The 21,674-nt window shown below is 46.4% G+C and overlaps 1 long non-coding RNA gene across 1 annotated transcript in view; it reads left to right on the forward strand.

Annotated features, from left to right (window-relative positions):
• Positions 1-20,646, forward strand: part of LOC137657131 (uncharacterized) — a 25,320-nt gene extending 4,674 nt beyond the window's left edge. Inside the window, exon 2 of the long non-coding RNA XR_011047120.1 lies at positions 19,992-20,646. This is a non-coding gene — a long non-coding RNA (uncharacterized lncRNA). The remainder of the gene's footprint in view (positions 1-19,991) is intronic.
• Positions 20,647-21,674: the final 1,028 nt, after the last annotated feature.

Here is a 21,674-nt window from a genome sequence, read left to right on the forward strand (position 1 = left end):
CTTCCCCCTTTTGGGGGAAAGCCCTAGACTGTGTCATGAGAGCAGTTGAAGAGGGCAAACCCTGCCCAATCCTAGAGAAATGCAAACCATTATCTCTAGCTATGCCCCACCTGCGAGGAGAAGTGGAAAGAGGTACATCTAACCTTCTCCGTCTCGAAGGTGGATCCGGAGATAGCAGGCCAGCAGTTTAATGAGAAACTTCCAAAGTTGCCAAACCATCCTTTGAGAAGGGAACAGGAGACGAAAGATAGTCTTGCCGCCTCCCTGTCTCATCAGAACTGCTTAGAAATGTGTGCAGGCCTTTAATAACGCCCCACCCTTGTGATGGATTTGTAGGCTTTTCTCAGGTTAAAAAAGGATCGGTAGAGAGCATGTGTTTGCCGCAACAACGGTGAAACATGAACCCAGAAAACTGATTTCATCATGTATCTGGGGCGTAGACCCTTTCTCACAGGAAGTGATCCAAGAAGTCATTACCAAAGCCACCACGGAGAATAGGAACCTGCTCCAAAAGTAGGGCACGTCCTTAAAGAGGAAATCATCATTAGAACTGCACAATTTCCGACCGTGACCATGACCACGGTGCCTCAAATGGTAGTCCAGCCGTAAACCACCTTCCAGATGATCTCTCATCAGCTGGTAGCCAGTCACCTGTGTTTAATCCAGGCTTTGAAAGGCACTCGACCACCTTTCAGCCCTACAAAGGTAAGGGCCCAAAAACAGGATCCTCTGGAAATCCCCCAAGGGTGGAGGAGGACGCGGTCATGGAAACCTGTCCTCAGGAACCTCTAAACAATGAGAGGTTCCAGGTAGGAGGCAGACTTTTCCACTTTCTGGATTGTTGGACCTTCGATCCCTAGGTCTACAGCTGAATTACGAATGGACTTGGTTGGAAATGGAACATAAATCCACCCCACCTTTCCAAAATTCTTCCAACACTCCACCCCCTTATTGGAAGAATATACCTCAGAACTCTTGAACAAGAAGGTAATGAGGAAAGCGAAGTCCATCTAAATTCCAGGGAAGGCTGTTTTGTGTTCCCAAGAAAGACTCGGCCAAACCCAGAGTCATTCTAGACTTGTCTCCACTCAACAAGTTCATCGAGAACAACAAGTTCCGGATGCTTACAGTGCAACACATAAGGACCCTTCTACCAAAAAGGGGCGTATACAGTCTCAATAGACCTGGCAGATGCTTAGTGGCACCTACCAGTCAGTCGCCCCCTCTCCTCCTACCTAGGATTCAGGCTACAGAAGACAAAATTTGTCTTCACAGCCATGCCTTTTGGACTAAACATAGCCCCAAAGGTATTCCCAAAGCTAACGGACGGGATCGTCCAGCACCTACGCTTTGAAGGAGTACAGGTAGTAGCATACCTGGACGATTGGAGGGTGTGGACAGCATCCAAGACTACTTGTCTGCAAGCGGCCAGAAAGGTAATCCAGTTCCTGGAACACCTGGGCCTCAAGGTCAATCGCTAGAAGTCTCGCCTTTCTCCAGCTCACAAGTTTCAATGGTTAGGAATCCAGTGGAACTTGCAGTCTCACCACCTCTCCATTCTTTTAAAGAAAAGGAGAGAAATAGCGGCATCTGTCAAGAGACTAATCCAACGCAGGAGGATTTCAAAATGCCAACAGGTAAGAGTACTGGGCTCTCTCTGGTTCGCAGTAGTGACAGACCCGGTGCTAGAAGCACAGCCAAAGGATGCGCCAGGAGTCTGGAGAAGATACGCATCAAACGCTCGAAGAGATCAACAAGGTTGACACCGACCCGATTGCGCACGCCATTAAGGCCGTGGTCAACGAATAAGAGCCTAGCACAGACAATTCTCGTGCAACCACCACAAACATCAGTGGCGATACACACGGAAGCCTCCCTGAAAGAATGGGGAGGCCATCCGCATGAAAGGAAAGGGCAAGAAATTGATCATTTCAGTTCAAAAAAGAAAACTTTCACATCAACATCTTGGAGGCTATGACAGTCCTCCTGACGTTGAGGAGACTATCCCCTCGCAGGACAGTCCACATCAGATTGGCTCTCAACAACGAGGTGATAGTGATATATCTAAATTGACAAGCCATATTCCGCCTGTCAAGGAAGAGAAGATGGCATTTATCAAGCAGTTCACCTTTAAGAGTTCCGCGATGTGACGGCGGATGCTCTATTCAGGCGAAAGCCGATAGAGACAAACTGGTCCCTAGACGCAGACTCATTCCCCTTTATTTTCGATAAAAGTCCCGTAACTGCATATTGACCTTTTCGCAACGAGTGACAACAAGAAACTATTTCGTTATGTAACCCCTTACGAGAACCTTAAGCAGAAACGATAGACGTCATGTCTCTCGACTGGACCGGATGAAATCGAATTTATCTGTTTCCACCAACCAATCTCCTGCTAAAAGTCCTCGTCAAGCTAGGATCCTGCAGAGGAACAGCTCTTGTAGTGGCCCCCAAATGGCCCAAAAACAATTGGTTTTCTCTAGTTCTAGAATTGAAACTGTAGCTGTTTCCTCTGCCGTACCCAGTTTTATCCAAACTGGTGCAGAAGTCGGCTGTTACATTTCATCCTCGAGAACCAACAACCTGTATCTCATGATTTTTTCGCCCTAGCAGCGAACAAAAGTTTGGGATCTCGAAGAATGTGGCTGACTTCATTGTAGAGTACAAGTCAAGTCCAACCACGAGACAATGTGCATTATCTTGGAAGAAAGGGGTAACCCTCGTAAAAACAAGGTGACCAACAGAAATTTCAACAGGTTTCTGTCTCTCTTTCTTCTTTTACCTACTTGAACAAGGCCTGACTTCCACTACGATAACCGTGTGTAAGTTGGCCTTGACTAGACCTCTTCTATACGCCTTTGAGACGGACCTCATATGCAAAACCTTTTTAAGGTACCCAAGCCGGCAACCCCTCCAAAGCCCATTACATGGTCGTTGGTCAAAGTCTTGCACTATGCTTGGAACCTAAACAATGAGGATTGTACTCTAAAGGAACTAACACAGAAAGGCAATTTTCTGTTCGCAATAGCCTCAGGGGCTAGAGTTAGTGAAATATTGGCCCTATCAGGGATGTAGGCCATATTCAGTTCACAGAAGAAGGAGAACTGAATCCTTTCCCCGATCCTACTTTTCTCGCCAAAAACGAGCTGCCCACCAAAAAATGGGGTCCTTGGAAAATTTGCCCACTGAAGGAAGATGTCTCCCTATGCCCATTAGGGTGTCTTAAGGTCTCTCTTCGTAGAACTTCAGACTTCAAGGAAGGACAGCTCTTCCGAGGCGAAACCTCAGGATCAAAATCTATCCCTAAAATAACTGAGAGCAATGCTCACCTACTTATTTGCAGAGCGGATCCTGACAGCTCACCCGCAGTTCATGATCCTAAGAAAATTGCTTCTTCATGGAACTTCTTCCAACACTATATGAAGCAAGTACCTAAAATAAGACATGTTGTGGTGGCGGCGGGTAGTTTTTAAAAACCCGTCGTCTAAGCCTGCGACGAACAGTGAACTGCTTTGGGACTACAGTGCATCGGGTACATGGGTACATTTACCCTCGAATGCAAATCACAACGATGATTAACCCACTTTTCCATACAGGTGCATATCTGACCGATAACACCAGTGCCGAGTGTACGTTGTGTCACGGTGTTCGTGCATTTCCAAAATCTGTACGAATCAGTCAGATTTTGTTTCACATCTCCATTGAGTGGCATCATTTCGATGAAATTACATATTTTTCCAAGAGGAGAAAATATGGACCCTGATGTGTTTTCAGTGCTGGATCAGATTCATACCTGATTGTAACTACAATTGATAATCTATTTACAAGGTAAAACACTAAACGTATTTGCGTCCTATTGGTACTATCTCAGTTACAGACGAATAAAGTATACTAGAGTTTTAATTAAACCCTAGAAGGGCCCAACTTGAAATCAGAGTACAGATTTCCAAGGGATGAAAAGGGCAATCTCTGAGATTTACCGTCCGTCCCTATAGAGATACAAACTTTGAATCCTTACAGTCGAAGTTGACACTTTCCCTGCAGGGGCCAGGAAGCCCTAAGCTAGTTCCAAGCTTAGAGGATATGACAAATAACGTTATATCATGTATAAAGTTCTAGGAGACCATATAAGGAACTCATTTAAAGTAAAGGCACGTATACAAACCCACAGATATAGTACTTTCAAGTAATTCTCTGGAAAACTTCCAAAAAATGGATTTTGAGCAAAGCGAAAAATTTATTTTTGAGTGATATGGCCATGTCGTCCTGATGGACCCTCCCTTCTTTCAAAAAGGAGTATACAACTACGTAACGAAAGACCCCACCTGAAACTTCTATCTGTGGCTATCCATGCTTAAATGCAACAAGGAATAATACGCTGTAGTAGTACTGGGAGGGGATCCACCGGGTAACCTTGATAACGGCTCCTCTTCATTTTCGCCACTCTTCCCCCTCAAAGCGTAAAATCTATTTGGGGTGAAGATGGCCATGTGTCGTATTAAGAAATACGTCCCCTGATTTTATGCGATATCCTTAAAAGTTATATCAAGGATACTCGCGCCAGGAGTTAGAATTCTGGGAACCTGTGGTTAATTCTCTGGGAGTATCACTGTAGCCAAATATCCCTTAGAAAGCTGCTCGAGCCATGTCATCCTGATGGCAGCTTCCTACTGTAGAATATTTCTGCGAGTGATATTACAAGACAATTACCGTAAGGTATCACGGGGTTCTAACCCCTGGAACGACTATCCTAAGATATCGAGTATAATCAGGGACGTATCCGTAGATAACCATAGATATCTGCCCCCCAAACAGACTTAACCAAGTCTAAGAATCTAAGGAGGAGGATAGGTGAGGAGCTGTTAAATATCCTCTCCCTTCATAGTACTGTTCTTCTCTGATAAACTCATTCCTTCGATCGCAGCTTACCTACAAGTTCGTATTTTGTCAAGTGCACCTTTTCTCAACATTTTTGAGTTATTCCTAGCATAATAGCTTTCCTTTTGTCGTCAAAGTTGAGTACCTTCTTCTTTTACAGTTTGAATTAGCTGTAACTGCTTTAGATTCTCTCGGGTAGTGGTTAATTAACTTTTTTATAGCAATGAGGGAGCCGGGCGCTCGGAGTCCAGCTAGCCATTGGGCGCCATGTCGAGTTTATGATCACCCTTTTTATTTTGTGTTCACTTAGTATTATTTCACTAGTATCATATTAGTTAGCTTTATTTTAGCATTACGATGCTTTGGGCTCTGTTTTGTGTTCACTTTTACTATGCATAATGTAGTTTAAGTTTTAGTTTTATGCGTGTCGGTCCCGGCTAGCCTAGCATAGAGAGTGGTAGCTTTGTCAGAGATGGGTTTGCCGATGGCGATCAGGTCTTCCTTACTGGTCTCGTTGGCAGCGGCCATTTTACCCTTAAAGGCTTTTTTCCTCGGTAATACTAGTTTACTGAGCCCCTTTGCCTGCCTGCCTTTGATCCCCTGGTTTTTTCAACTTATTAGGCTTAGGCTAGCCTTCCTTGGCGAATCCGTTGGTCTGCCATGCTGCATTCGTTCATGTTCTCCCATGCTAGGACTGTGCAGTCCATTGTAGCTCCCCTTTGCGAAGGGTGATCTCCCCTTGTCGGTGCGCCGACTTATCTGTACTGCCGTTCCCTCCTAGCCTCTGGGATTTCTCGATCGATATGCGGCATCGACCTATTAGGCTTAGCCGAGCCCTCGTTGGCAAATCTGTTGGTCCGCCATGCTGCATTCGTTCAATGATCTCCCATGCTAGGACTGTGTAGTCTTTTGGAGCTTCCCTTTGCGAAAGGTGTTCTCCCTTTGTCGATGCGCCGACTTACCTGTACTTCTGCTCCCTCCTAGCCTCTGGGATTTCTGGTTCGAATTGCGGTATCAACCTATTAGGCTTAGCCTAGCCCTCGTCGGCGATCAGTTGGTCCGCCATTCTGCATTCGCTCGTGATCTCACATGCTAGGACTGCGCAGTTCATTGGAGCTCCCCTTTGCGAAGGGTGATATCAGCATGTCGGTGCACAAACTTACATGTACTGCTGTTACCTCCTACCCTCTAAAATTTCTCGATCGGAGTGCAGCCGCCGTTTCTGACGGCGTGGCATTTATTTTAGTCTTTCTAACCTTTTCTGGGATTCAGGGTGTGGTGGCATAGAGAGTCTCTTTCTAGAGAGACTTCCTTGTTGGGAATATCATATCACCTTGGAGGTATAATATGATGTCCCGAAAATGGGAGACGACTCTTTGTCGTCTCCGTATTGGTCACACACGGTTGACACATGAGTTTCTGCTGAAGGGCCAACACCAACCGTATTGCGAGGATTGTTTAGTACCTTTAACGGTGAGGCATTTGTTGACCGAATGCCCTAATTTTACTAACTTAAGAAATGGGTATCTGTTTGAGGCTCGAGGTGAGAATGGCAGGTTCATCCTTGCCAAGATTCTTGTACATGATGTGTCCTACTATGCGATCGGAATTTTTAGTTGTTCCATAACCGAAATACAAACCACGCTATTTACATTGGGTTTACCTTTTAGCGCAGCTGAAATGGCAAGCCATTAGAATTTAACGAGGGTGTATTACCCCCGCGCTAGTTAGCGGGGGGGTAGGGGAGTGGTAGCCAGCTACCCCTCCCCCCCCTCACACAGATGAATGCTCACTTTCACTTTTGGCTCGGACTGTGACAGACGTCTCTGTCTTGGTCCTCTCTTGGCAGCCATTGTTTGTTTTGTCTTTACTTAATCGCTTACTTTTCTTTTACTCAATATATATGTAAACATGTTTCCATGTTTGTATATATATTTGAGTATAGAAATCAGTAAGTTTCCTTTTCAGAGTTGTGTGTGTAGTATACGATATCTACGTGGAGTCCTCGGCAGTTAGGCCACCACGGCGTAATTTTATGGGTGGTGATCGAGTTTGACTTCGGTCTTTCTCTCTCTCTCTCTCTTGAGGTCGTTCACCCTTTTACTACGTGTTACTACGCCCTTTTTGCTTCCTTTCCGTGTGGGGGGGTTGCTACGCCGTACGTTTGTCTCAATTAGTTTATGAATCTAACTGTAGTTGTTAATTTTTCAGCTTGTAGAACGATTCCTTTCGAGGTTTTCGTTCTTTCTTTAGTGTTCATTCATTTTTAAATTACATAATTACATAGTTTCATAATTATAATTGTTATAATTCTGTTTTGGTTACAGCTCTCCTTCCGTGAGTGTAAGTGGTTGTGAGGGCACGTGCCTGTTGTGTAATTCTTGTTTCCTTTCCCACGGGATTCCTCTTCGGAGCCTTCCCGGGGGAATGAATGTGTACTAATGATTTTTGTTTTATTTTTTTACAGTTACCGATCTAGTTCGTTTCTGTAATATGGCAACGGTGTGAGCTGTCTTGTTGAGGCCTGGGGATTCGGCTGTTGCTGCCTCCCCCCTTGAATTTTCGTCAGGGGCGTGTCTCCTTCTACTGGAAGTACTCCCGTGACGATTGACAGCTCTCCAGTTCATTTTAGAACTCTCAGGAGGCTTGCCTCCTTGGGCGGGTAACTTTCCTTCCGAGGGAAGTTTTTCCTGTCCAGGCTTGAGTTTTTCCCCTTTTGGGGGGTTCTTCTCTTGCCTTTTTTTCGTGCGACTATGCTCTTGGTGCTGAGCGGTCACACCTGCAGTTTCGCTCAAGGGGCTGGGCAACTGCAGGAGCCCCTCTTCGGAGGATTGCTCCTTTTAGGTCACTGGCTGACCAGTCTCTTCTACGAAGTGTTTCTCTTTCGTTCGCGAGAGAGTACACTCATAGAGACTCCTCTTCGGAGGATTCTTCTGCTGCTGTTGCTGTTGGCCTCCTTCGCCGTAAGGCCCACCGTCCGCCTCGTCGTAAGGGCCTCTCATCTCCCTATAAGGGTGCTAAGAGGCGCCTTTTTGAATCTCCGTTTGCAGCCTACAACTCCTTCTTCTTGATCTTCCGCCTTGGTGCAGATGGACAGCAATCTGATCTCGTCTTCCGACGGGCAACGGTCTTCCCGACGGACAACGGTCTTCCAACGGACATCAGTCTCCCGGCGGACAGGCAATGGTCTTCCGATGGACATCTGTCTCCCGACGGACAACGTTCCCTTCGGGGCAAAGGGTTGCCTCCCACGGGGGTTCTTCCCTTGCGTGTCAGGGTTCCCCTGCGCGCCCTTCTGCTGTGTTCTCTCCTGCTCCTGCTCAGTGTTAGCGCACAGGCGCTCTCCTGCTCATCAGCGCTTCCTGATCGCTAGCGCTCTCCTTTCGCCAGCGCTCTCCTTTCGCCAGCGCTCTCCTGTTCGTCAGCGTTCTCCTGTTCGTCAGCGCTCTCATGATGATCATCCCTGCTGTTCCTGTTGGTTCCTGTTACGCGCCCTGTGCGCCCACGTTCGCCTTCGCGATCTAGAACTTCGGTTCAGGTCTGGGTCAAGGACTCTTCTTCTATGCGCAGGCTTCCACGCGTTGCCTTCTGCTCATCAGCGATCATCAGCTCGCCAGCGATCATCAGCTCGCCAGCGATCATCAGCTCGCCAGCGTTCACCTGCTCGCCAGTGCGCACAGGCGATTTTAGTATCGCCTATTCAACAGCGTTCTACACGTCAGCGATCACCTGTCTCTCGGCGATCTCCGGATCGCCCGCGTGTGTTACAGCCGGCGTGCCAACGTTCTCCCACGCTTCTGAAGGAACATGGTTCGCCAGCTACTAGCTCGCCATCGCCCACCTGCGCATGCTGCTCGCCATCGCGCGATCGCCCACCTGCGCATGCTGCTCGCCATCGCGCGATCGCCCCCCTGCGCGTGCTGCTCGCCATCGCGCGATCGCCCACCTGCGGATGCTGCTCGCCATCGCGCGATCGCCCACCTGCGGATGCTGCTCGCCATTGCGCGATTGCCCACCTGCGCATGCTGCTCGCCATCGCGCGATCGCCCACCTGCGCATGCTGCTCGCCATCGCGCGATCGCTCACCTGCGCATGCTGCTCGCCAACGCGTCGACATGCCACAACGCGCCATCGCCAACCTGCGCGTTAACGCTCACCAGCTCACCACCGATCGCCTGTTGATCCATATCGCCAGCGGTCTTCCTCGCCCACGCGGCAGCGCGTTTCCTCGCCATTGCGCTAACGCTTGTGTTCGCCGCCTCGGACTCGCGCTCATTCACCTGCCCACCCTCGCGACTGCTCGCCTGCGCGCCCGCGCGACCGTTCGCCTGCGCGCCCGCGCGACCGTTCGCCTGCGCGCCCGCGCGACCGTTCGCCTGCGCGCCCGCGCGACCGTTCGCCTGCGCGCCCGCGCGACCGTTCGCCTGCGCGCCCGCGCGACCGTTCGCCTGCGCGCCCGCGCGACCGTTCGCCTGCGCGCCCGCGCGACCGTTCGCCTGCGCGCCCGCGCGACCGTTCGCCTGCGCGCCCGCGCGACCGTTCGCCTGCGCGCCCGCGCGACCGTTCGCCTGCGCGCCCGCGCGCCCGCGCGCCCGCGCGACCGTTCGCCTGCGCGCCCGCGCGACCGTTCGCCTGCGCGCCCGCGCGACCGTTCGCCCGCGCGACCGTTCGCCCGCGCGACCGTTCGCCCGCGCGCCCGCGCGACCGTTCGCCTGCGCGCCCGCGCGACCGTTCGCCTGCGCGCCCGCGCGACCGTTCGCCTGCGCGCCCGCGCGCCCGCGCGCCCGCGCAAACCAACGGTATTCCGTCGCGCGGACGGACGGTGTTCCGTCGCGCGAACCGACGGTGTTCCGTCGCGCGAACCGACGGTGTTCCGTCGCGCGAACCGACGGTGTTCCGTCGCGCGAACCGACGGTGTTCCGTCGCGCGAACCGACGGTGTTCCGTCGCGCGAACCGACGGTGTTCCGTCGCGCGAACCGACGGTGTTCCGTCGCTCGAACTGACAGTGTTTCTTCACACGAACGTCGGCTTAATTCTTGCAGTATCCATTGCTCGTCTATGGGTTATCGCTCGCCGACCACCAGCTCTCGCCCTTCCTACCACGCTCGCCCTCCTTCTGCGCTCCTTCGCTCACCTTCGTTTGCGTTCCTGCGTGACCGCGCATGGGCGCTTCCACGTTCGCCCACGCGCAAATCTTTGAATTACCATCGCGCGAGCTCCAGGGCGATTGCGACCACGATTCCCATTGGGGTTTTCGCAGCATGGCCAGCCTGGCGAGTTCTTCTGGAGCGTATTTCCAGAACACGGCCTCACCCCGTAAACGCAGAGCATGGCACTTGCAAGAATAGGAAGAAACTTCAGGGAGGTCTGAGCAACACTCCTCTTTCCAGAACCTGGGTTAGCCCTTCCCCGTCATTCCCTGGAAGGATTTTTGACGGGGGGCTCTCCGTTCGAGATTTCTCCATCGGCCAAGGGGTGACTGCTTACCCCTTCCTCTGGGGGCTTACCAGGTCCTTTCCCTCCTCGGTTACGGCCCGAGGTTTGGTTCAAGGAAGCTACAGGAAGATCATGGGTACTTTCCTCCTCTTGGGCTCAAGCACCTTGGAGTTTCGTCGTCAAGTATCGAACTTGCGGGCAAGCTCGATGTTGGACCATCTGGACACAATGACCAAGGGCTTCCTTTCGGGTGTCTCATCCGTGGATGTCGACAACCTCAGACACCCTTCCATCCTTGAGAAGAGTTTGTTTGTGCCCAAGGACAGAGACTTAGACAGCAGCTGTGCGGAGGAAATGGACTTCCGTTTTCACTCCTCCAAGGCGCTTTCTTCCAGACTCTGCAGGGCTCCAGCGCCCTTTTCTTTCAACCACGTCGGCCTAAGTTATCGGCTATGACAACTGGGACAAGGTGTCCAATTGCAGTTTCCTCCTGTCAGGAACAGATGGCACAGGAGGCTCCCCCAGGGGGGCATAGTCCTAAAAGGAGCGGCAGAGTTCACGAACTCTAGGATTGCAGGTTTCTCGCTGGGAGGATGCTTAAGGTTACTCATCCGGATGACAGCTTCCCGATGCCCATTCCCGCACAATCTCTGTGATCAGCCAAGGATATCGCGCCTGCCGTCTCTGTCAGCGAATTCAGTGTCTCTGAACCTCTATGCCATAGCGTCGGCAAGAGTTGCCCGGTTGGGCAGAATGATCCATACCTTAGGCGAAGGTCCTTCATAGGATCATCGACGGCTTCACCCCCGGCCTCTTCAGTCGATCCTTTCTTGTAAGGAAGGATCTGAGAGGGGAGTTCCGTAGTCGACCTCTCAGCCCTGATCAAGTTTGTCGAACAAACTTCGGCCAGCGTAGAACAGCAGAATCGATCAGACTGGTAACGAGGCGACAGGACTCCTTAAACCCTGGATCGGAAGGACGGGTACTTTCAGTTTCCATTCCATCCATCTTCCAGGGAGCTCGTCGAATTCAGCCTAGACTGCAAGTATTCCTACTTATGATGCAGTGTGGCTATCCCGCCGTGGCATAGCAGGTTTTTTTCCCCAGAGAACTCTCCCTGATTTCCTCATGGCCGCTCAGGTGCAGGCTTCCGCTTCCTTTGCTTTTTGGAGGGCTGGTCAACTCCGGTAGGCTCGGGTTCGACCTTCTTCAGCGCCGGGACAAGCTTCCGGATGCTTACATGAGTGTGGGTTCATGGTATTTTGCTTGGAGCCTTCTCTTCTTCTGCCTCAACATCTGGAGTATCTGGCCATGATATTGAGTCAACGGCCTTACCACGTTGGAAACCCCGCTTCTCGACCGTCCAGCGAGGTTAAGCAACGTAGGTTCTGGTCGGTACTTGGATAGGTGACCACCTGGGGATGCCAGATTCTGTTGCCACATCCTCCGAGCCTTCCTTTCAGTTGACTGTGGCAAGACTGAGGAGAGTCGCAGTACCTGTTCTCAGTCAAGCAGAGCTTTCAGCTCTACCTTGGAACGTTTCCTAGTTCTCCTTAACTCATTTACCCGTCTATAGTCCGAACGGTCGCCTCAGGATAAGTTCCATGTGGGGCGGTCCAAGTTCCGGTGGTTTCAGGCAACGTTTAACCGGACGTTCTGGCCCCTATGGGACCAGCGGAACTATTAGACCTGCAATGGGTGTTGACCTATGGAACCTCTTGATGGTAGTGGATATTCTCGTCCTTTCCCCACATTTTTTATGCTGTTCTCGGACTCGTCAAAGGAAAGGGGGGGGGGCCATGTTCCGGTCCAGGCCTATGGTCAAGACCTGAAGGATACCTCTCCATCATTCAGGCAGGCTTAGCGGCCGTAGTCTGGCCCCTCCAGAGATCCTACAGCTTCTGCCGAGTCGCCCCGTGCGCGTCGACTTCATGATTCTGGCGTGTTCTAACCAGCAGGGGACGCATTTTCACACCTTCACATCTTGCAGTAGAGATACCGGGATGATTGAGATACTCTCAATACCACCATCAGCTCTCTCATTCCAGGCAGAGGAATGTTCTCTCCGACTATCCGAGCAGAGCCTCGTAGAGAGAGTGTACCTGGGGGTCTTTGACCTTGAGTAACCAGCAAGTCCTGGTCTGGGGGACCTGATCGCGACAGCTTGGAACCTCAAGCTTCCGCTGTTCTTCCCCCCAGTCTCAGACCCCGAGACTCTGGCAAGATGCATTCCGGTGATGGTGGGACAACTTCGACGCCTGCGTCTTCTCTCCTTTTTGTCTGTGGACAATGGGTCTCAACAAGACCAGGTTGTCTGTCAACCTTTCAATGGGAGAGCTCCACTGGGACTATGCGCAGAACGGTTTCTGGACCCTCTGCTTCCCCTGACAGAACTCCCGGGAGAGCTTCTCCCACGGCGCAGACTACTCAAACAACCGCACTGCGACATCTCTCCCGAACCGGGGCGTCGCTTCGGCTTCATGCCTGGAGACACTACGCCTCCTCCTCAAGAAGAGACAACCCGCTACAGTCGTGGTACGGAGGTCGCGTCATCTCCGATAGTCATCCGCAGGGGTCTTCCAGGCAAAGTGAAGAGTCTTCGGTGGTTGGTGCCGTGGGAGATATACCTCTTCCCTTGAGGCCTCTTCTCCAGCAATAACGGTCTTGTTGCCTTTCGGCGGGAGGAAACTCCTTTCCGCTCTCGGCAATGAAGCCTGTCGCTCAGCCTTTCCCTGACCTTCAGGCTTAGAGGAATAACTTTTTCCTTCCCGCTGGATCTTTCCTTGCTCATGCGAAGCTACGATCGTCCCTGCCCTAGTCAGAGGAAGACCTCCAACTTGGAGCATGGCTCGGACTTTTAGTCCTTTAAGAGATCTTCTCAAGACCCTTTACGACAGGCCTCGGATTGTATTCCGTCTTGGGTCTCCTGCTCACTCTGGCCACGGCCAGTGTGTAAGCAATCTTCTTGGTCTCGTACGACTCCGCCCTTTCTAAGGAAGAGGGGAAGGCAACATTCAGGTTCGCTCCTGAGTTGTTGGCTAGACTCAGAATCTGGGGGCCCCGGCCCTTCGGTCCAATTCCTTCAAGATTTCGAGTCTCCATTCCGTATCTGATGTCCCAAGACCTTCTCTTTCTTGCCAGTAAAGGAATCGAGAGGTTAGCGCTGGGAACAGCTGCAGTTTGTCCTCAGTTGCAGCCGATTTGGGAGCACAAGGAGGACACGAGGGAGAGTCACCAGTATACCTCTTCAGCCCGGACTCAAGGACATTCATCTCGACCTGTCTTCAGACCCTTCCCCGTCACGTCGCCCTACAGCACGATGTTGGATACATCACAACGTCCCTCGCCTTCGAGTAATACTACTCTGTGACGCAGGTGCTACAAGCTGGAGTCTGGAAGCGTCTAATGACCTTCGCAGCCCACTTCCTGCAGGGCGTGACCCACAGGAGTTTCGATACGTTTTCTATCGCTCTGTGGTGGCTACACAACAGCTGGTCTAACCTCAGGCTCCTTTTTGGACAGGTAGCAGAAGGTTGAGGGCATTGTTATCAGGTTTTAGTCTGCATGAACGAAAGAAGTATGTCTGGCCCTTATTTCTTTCTTCATCATCCCCTCTACGGGGAAGCAGCATCCTGGTCTCTGCATAGCTGACCTCGAACATCTGCAGGTAAACCATGCTTCCTTGTGTTCCGAGTATTGAGTCAATACTGTCGCGTCCCCCATACCCTGACGAGGTGGTATTGGGAACGTCCTAACCCAGAGTTCCTTCTGGAACTCCAGGTCAACTGCCTAGGACGGGTCACACTTCTTCCTTCACACACAAGCTTATGTAGGCCACACGGTTCCTTGCGGAGCAAGGAACTTGTGAGGTGCAGGGACTCCTTTTCTCGAGTGCGACTCACTCGGATTCTGAGTCCCCGGGTAAAGCCAAAGCCTGTATGGCTGGGGACTTTCCACCCTACCTAATGGGTAAGTCACCCAATGTAAATAGCGTGGTTTGTATTTCGGTTACGGAACAAATGACAAATTCGAAGATAATTTGTATTTTTCCTAACCATACAAACCTTAGCTATTTACACATATTTGCCCGCCAGCCCTGTCCCCCAAGACAAGTCCTACCTCTAAGTGAAAGTGAGCATTCATCTGTGTGTGAGGGGGGGGAGGGGTAGCTATCTACCACTCCCCTACCCCCCCGCTAACTAGCGCGGGGGTAATACACCCTCGTTAAATTCTAATGGCTCTCCATTTCAGCTGCGCTAAAAGGTAAACCCAATGTAAATAGCTAAGGTTTGTATGGTTGGGAAAAATACAAATTATCTTCGAATTTGTCATATTTATTTCAGAAGTAGGTCTTCTGAAAACTATTTAACTATTATAATGACTTTTTAACTTTTATGGTTTTAATTGAATTCTCTTTTATTTTTCATATATAATAAATGCTATCGGCGTCAATGACCTTAGATGTCAGGATGCCAGAAAACTTTCAATCAATCAATCAATCCTTGTTGGGATAACCCTCGGATTGAATCTAGATTTTTTTTGAGACTGACTTCCTTGCCGTCGCCTCTGTTCTGGGGATTGTTAAGGAATGCTCTTTTGATGCATGGCTATAGCTACCCTATGCCGTCACCTCTCTTTATATCCTAGCCTTTCCGTGACGGATATTGCATTAATTTTATCATTTTACTTGATTGGGGGGGTTGGTTCCTTCGGGGTCTGACCCTTCATCGCCATCAGCGTGCTTCTCCCTGAGAGGTAGGCTATTAGACTGATGGCAGTGCCAGTACTTAACGGCTTTGCTGCCACCTTTTGACACTATCCTTTAGTACCTGAACTGGCGATGCATCGCTGCTTGCGGCAGTGCTGCTACTGGGGGCGCTGCCTTCAGCTATGGCATGGTGTTTTATGCAGGAACCGTTGCTGTATGTTTCCGCCACCCTAAGCACCTTTGCCCCTGACGGTGTTGCCGTTACTGGCGGCGGGGTTAGTACTAGTCTATGGGAGTGGATATCTCTACCAGTGTTTTAGGGCACATAGGACGTTGGCGGCAATATCGTTCCCCCCTGGCGTTGCCGGTACTTCTGGCAACACCGGTACCTATAGGGCACATGTCTTTCTGTCCTTTTTATCTGAGACCGTCTTACCTAAACTAAGATGGGTTCTCTTCTGACTGTAGGTGAATTCATCTACAGATTAACATAAAGGCCTTACTCCAACTTTTGAGGCTTCTTTATGTATGTTGGGCCTGGGAACTCCTTTTACGAAAGGTTTTCTAGTCCCCTGCATGAAAATAAGCACTACATATGGTTATTGGTTTTTTACCAATTTGTACATATCCCTTTGAGGGTGTAGATTGGATAGAGGGGTGATAACTCTATAGGCTAGTTCCCACTCCCGGGTCTTCCCTAATTGAGGTTATCAACTTGTTGTTATAGCCCGCCGGTTGCTATGGATTTTTTCTCTTTAATCGATGCGTCGATTGCTTAAACTATTAAGTTTACCCATACCGTTGTCTTTTAATTGGCCATTTCTCTGCGGAGATATAGGAGCGACAGTTCTTTCTATGAGCACCTCCCCTCCCCCCCTTCAAGAAGTGAATGGACATTTTGTACTCCTCCTTTCTCATCAATTGCATTTACACACAATTTGGGGATTACTATTCCCTCTATTGTTAACATGGGATGTTAATAACCCATTTCTTTCAGCTTTTGGTGAATATTAGAGGACGTAGTACTCATTTAAACCCTTTCCTCCTTACAGGAGGTGCCTGTGACAGAGATGCACTGTTGAGTGTGGATTTGTGTCAGGACTGTGAGGCATCCTTGTGGTCCTGATACATGCCACACACATGCGAAGTGTCGGAGGATGAAAGGTCAAGTATTGTATTGGGACCATCAGGATTGCAGTGTTTTTAAGGATCTACTTCACTCCGGATGGGTCTCGAAGGATACCTCCGATGACGACCGCGTGTTCTTCCCGCGGTCCCTTCGCATTTGGGTAAGAAGATGAGGTAGGTCTAGAATTCAGTGGGTCTACCACTTTAGACCCCAATACGGCAACGGCCTCCCGGTCTTACGTTGACGATTACTTCTTCCGTGACGGGGCTGTTCCTGCCCTTTTTTCCCTCCCAACATCCTCTGCTGGGCTCATGGAGCCCCTCAGTTCCTGAGTACCTTGGGTACTACAATGGATCTGGTATTTATGGCTAACATGTAAGCCTTCATGGGGGGGGGAATTAGTAATACCAGATGTTGATGTTCAAGGCCTCATGTGAAGAGATCCAGGCCTTGAAGGAGCATGAGTAGTCGATTAGGTATAAGGTCTTGCCCTCTTAGCTACCTTATTGCACGCGACAATGATGACGGCAGGGTGTATCAATATACAGCTTGTCGCCTTCGGTGAGAGGTTGGCCTCCTTTGTGGCTCCGGACAATATGATCTTTCACTTTGCCTCGAAGAGCTACGCGGCTGTGGAGAAAGCCATCTGTGAGGGTAAGCCTCTCCCAGCTATGGAAGAGTAAACACCAGTCTCACCTGTCTTACCACACGATGCCGTCCACTGGACCAATGTCCAGTTTATTTTTGCTGAGAGTAAACTGGATAAGGATGCGGCCGGCCGCCAATTTCACGAGAAGCTGCCCAGGATTCCCTAACACATTCTTAAGGCTGAGTCGTAGGCCAGACAAAGGTTGTCAATGTCGATGTTTCTGTAGTGCTTCATGGAGATGATGATTGGGAATTTTGCAGACGCTTCAGTCTTTCCTTGTTGGCGGAAACTCATCTCGCCACCTTTATGAAGAACCTTTATGCCTCTTTACAGGCCCGTCGAGTCTGTAGAGAGCATATACTTGCTACAGCTACCATCCGCCATGAGCTGAAAAGTTTCATCACCTTTAGCATCAGGGGAAAAGACCTGTTTCCTTAGAAGGTGGTGAAGGAAGTTACGGATAAGGCTGTCGCAGAGCTTAGAGCCTTTTCCAGAAGAGGGAGATCTCATTGAAGAGGAAGTTCACCCCTGGGAGAGACACACAACCAAAAAGGTCTCGCAAACTGACATCATCGGAAGTTGTTTGCTCTTTCCTATGCCGCTATCCCTCAGACTGTCTACACTGTGCCCTAACAAGTATTGTCACAGTCCCTGGCCTTCCACCCTGCGTATGAGTAAGGGTCGTCTTCTGAGGCCGTCTTGACAGAGGAGGCAAGTCCAATGGTCGTGGACATTGAAACGGCAGAGGAGAAAGTGGTTCATGTCCTCAACACAAATAATGCAGGTCTCCCGGTAGGGGGACGGCTGACTTCGTGCGAGGATTGTGGGTCCTTCAGTCCATGGACACAGAGTGTCATTTCCATCGGCTTTGGTTGGAATTGGCAACAAAGGCCACCACAGCTCAGGAGTTTCTTCCAAAAAACAACACCTTATCTGGAACAGTATGTACAGTATGCATGGAATGAATTGACACTTTACCTCAAGGTTCACACCTTTTTTCAAAAGTCTTGGATCCTCACAAGTCCCCCCTAAAAAGCGTGTAATGAGCTGACGTTTTCTCTGGACGTAGTGTCAACAATTGGGGAGACTTTAGCATATGCTTTGTTTACCTCAGTTGCACTTGGTTCTTTCTGGCGATCAGAATTGTTTTTTTTTTTTTTTTTGTCTCACTTTTTGTCCCCTTTTTGGTTCGTGTTACCCTCCAATTTGAGTTTGAAAACAAGGGCCTCATGATTAATACGGTCAAAGGCAGCACTAAAATCAAGGCCATTCATACGAACTTCCTGACCACAATCAAGGGATTTCTGTACAGCATTGGAGATTGTAAGAAGTGCATCACATGCTCCAAGGCCTTTACGAAAACCAAATTGCAAACTAGGGAATAGATGATTACCTTCAGCAAACCTATTAAGACGTTTTGCCAGAAGACGTTAAAAAACTTTAGATAATATGGGAGTTATGGAAATTGGGCGGTAATCAGTGGTACTTGAGCTACCACAAATATATTTACATAGGGAAGTAACATTACCACTTCTCCAACAAGTGCTTAAAGCTCCTCTTCTTGCTAACTTGCGCAAAATAACAAATAACTTTGGAGCTAAGAAATCTGCTGTCTTTATAAAAAAAAAGGAAAAATACCATTTGAGTCTACACCTCCATATACATCAAAGTCCATCAACAGAGCTTTAATTTCACGAGATCGAAAAACTAAACTACTTAGTTTAGCTTCAGGAAAACAGGAATGAGGAAGTTCAAGTTGTTCATTTTATATATATATATATATATATATATATATATATATATATATATATATATATATATATATATATATATATATATATATATATATTTATATATATATATCTATATATATAGATATAGATATATATATATATATATATATATATATATATATATATATATATATATATATATATATATATATATATATATATATATATATATATATATATATAGGTAGGCTACAGAAATCTAAACATTTATATTGCTAAACTCAGTGAATTATGTAAATTAATGAGTTACATAAATACAGGACAAGCAAGGTTAAACATCCAATGATCAACAAACATGGGCTCAGAACACAACAACGCGGACTCGTCAAAAACTGCCGATAAGTTACTAGTTAAAACTTGCTGTGAACTCAATGTACTAGAATAGAATTATATTGAGAAGGGTGAGGTTTTGAAAGATAAAACACAATAGGATAATTAATACATGAACAGTTTTGTATGGTAAGAGTATAATAAAGGGAGGAAACACAAAGAACAAAATTAAAAGCTTCAAATTCAGGGAATAGAAAAAGGTTAAATATAAAATGGAAGAGAAGGGGTAATTGAAAGCTTGGAAAGAAATGCTACAATGAAGTTCACTTGAATATGAGTTTTTGGCTTTTTTTTCTGCACTAACTCTCAGCCAATGCTTTGCCCATCTGTCTTGTCCCAACAGATGAAGGAGATTTTGACAGCTATTATAATGGTGGGAGTGTAGAAAGGCAGTGTGGAATTTTTTATCCTTGTTTTATATAGACACTTTATAGCGTATTCTAATCAGAAGTTAGAAAATACTAATTTTTACTTTAAAACGTGTTTCTATAAGAGAAAAAATAGCAATAGAAAAAATACTGTAATATGTGAATAAGCAGCAAATGAATGACTCAGGTCCCTCTGCCTTAGGTCACAAGTTCATCTATCACCTCTCATATACCAAATTTAGAAAAAAAATCTTTAAAAGAAATTTGGTCAGAATATTCAGTATTTTCAGTATATGCACTTTAAGATTTGAAGGATTTGAAGAATATTAGATAAGATCTTAATATATTTATTAGTGACAAGCCCTTCTTGTTTGGGCTATGAGAGTTAGAAAAGTTATTTTTAAGAGTTTTTTTTTATACTATTTATTAGTGTAATTAGCAATGGAAATGCATAAGGAAAGATAATTGAGGATTCATCCCACTGATTATTTGGTTGATTTAGAATATATGAAAAATTAATTATTAGATTTTTTACATTACACTATTAAGTACTTGATTTCAAGTACAATATAAAAAATGTATGATTAGATTTTATATATTATTTGTACAGTGCTTGAGTATTGTGCTTTCAATATATTTTGCTCAGATTTTCTTCTTTTGATGTTTGCAGTTGAAATATAAAACTGATTATTTCCCCAGGAAAAGACTCGCAAGGATAAGAAGAAAGCAAATATGAATAAAGTGAAACGTGGGAAGGCTAACTGATGGTATGTATCAGTTTTGCCCTTCAATCCCTAGACTTCCACAGGACTCTGTTTCTTCAGATAAGATGCAGATTGGGGCTGATGTTAAGATTCCTCAAGATATGCATGTGAAGAACTATTTTTCTATTAAGAATTTTTAGTATGATTATGAACAGTTTGTTGTGTAGTAATCCTTTTTGTGGGGTATGATTTTGTAAGATACCAACCATGCATTATATTTATGTATTTGAATGTTTATAGAAGAGTTGTCTATTAATTTTGGTATAAAAGTCTGTTGCATGTTAGATAGGCTTTTGTGTCCAATATAGAATCTTGCATATTATTTCAAGAGAGCTTTGGATTTGAAAAGCAGAGTAATACAGTTTTTCTTTTAATTGTCTTATCTTATTATATCTCTCCTTATCATCTCTAACATTTCATTGTACTTTTGAATAATAAAAAAGACCAATAGTTAATAGAATAAGAATATTTATGAGAAAGCATATTTATCATTCCATTGTAAGTATCTCGTAAGTAAATCACCCAGTCTTTATTAACTATTAAAGATGATAAAATAAAAGAGAGCTGCAGTACACTATATTTAATAGGTAGGTTGCTTAAAACAGTATTTTAGTTAGATTTTGTAAGATGAGAATTAAAATTCTCCTTGCTACTTATAACATCCCAACCTTAAAAGCTCTTAATAGCAGAGCTAAACTTCAGGGATGTTGCATCAAGTTGTTGTATTGGGAGAAATGGCACAAACACATACAGTACAATGGAGGTAAAGATTAATATGAGAGTATAGGTGGTTATACGCACACACACATGCATGCATATATATATATATATATATATATATATATATATATATATATATATATATATATGTATATATATATATATATATATATATCTATCTATCTATGTATATATCTATATATATATATATATATATATACATATATATATATATATATATATATATATATATATATATATATATATATATATATATATATATCTATGTATATATGTATATATGTATATATAGATATATATATATATATATATATATATATATATATATATATATATATATATTATATATATATATATATATATACATTCATATATATTTTTATATATATGTATATATATAATATATGTATATATAATTTATCTATATAAATACTGTATGTCCTGTATAGACAAAAAGCTTTTGATTCTGATTCGTTCGATAAGCGAAGGCTCCCTGGCCTTCTGAGAATAAGAGAGGAATTTACACCAGTCATAATATAAAACTCATCACTAACTTGATGGGTAAGAAATTATCATTATTCACTCCACAAAAGACAACTAATCTCTCTGCTCATCAGTAACTTGGCTTGCTCTTCTCGGCCTATACAAAAATCTAACGTCACTCATTCTGTTTATAACGTTGTACTCTTCACAATAGTATTAAAACGTTCTCACTCATGCGAGGTACTGTGAGGAAACTGAACATTTCATAACGGTTAATTAAATCACAGTATTGACCTCGACACGAGACACAAAGGGTAGCAGATAACGAACTTTCAGAAATAATTTCTGTGCACACTCCATGCAGTAATTGCTAACAAAGTCAACGAAAGGCATC

Source organism: Palaemon carinicauda, chromosome 18 (assembly GCF_036898095.1).
Source record: "Palaemon carinicauda isolate YSFRI2023 chromosome 18, ASM3689809v2, whole genome shotgun sequence".
In the NCBI taxonomy this organism is placed as follows: Eukaryota; Metazoa; Arthropoda; class Malacostraca; order Decapoda; family Palaemonidae; genus Palaemon; species Palaemon carinicauda.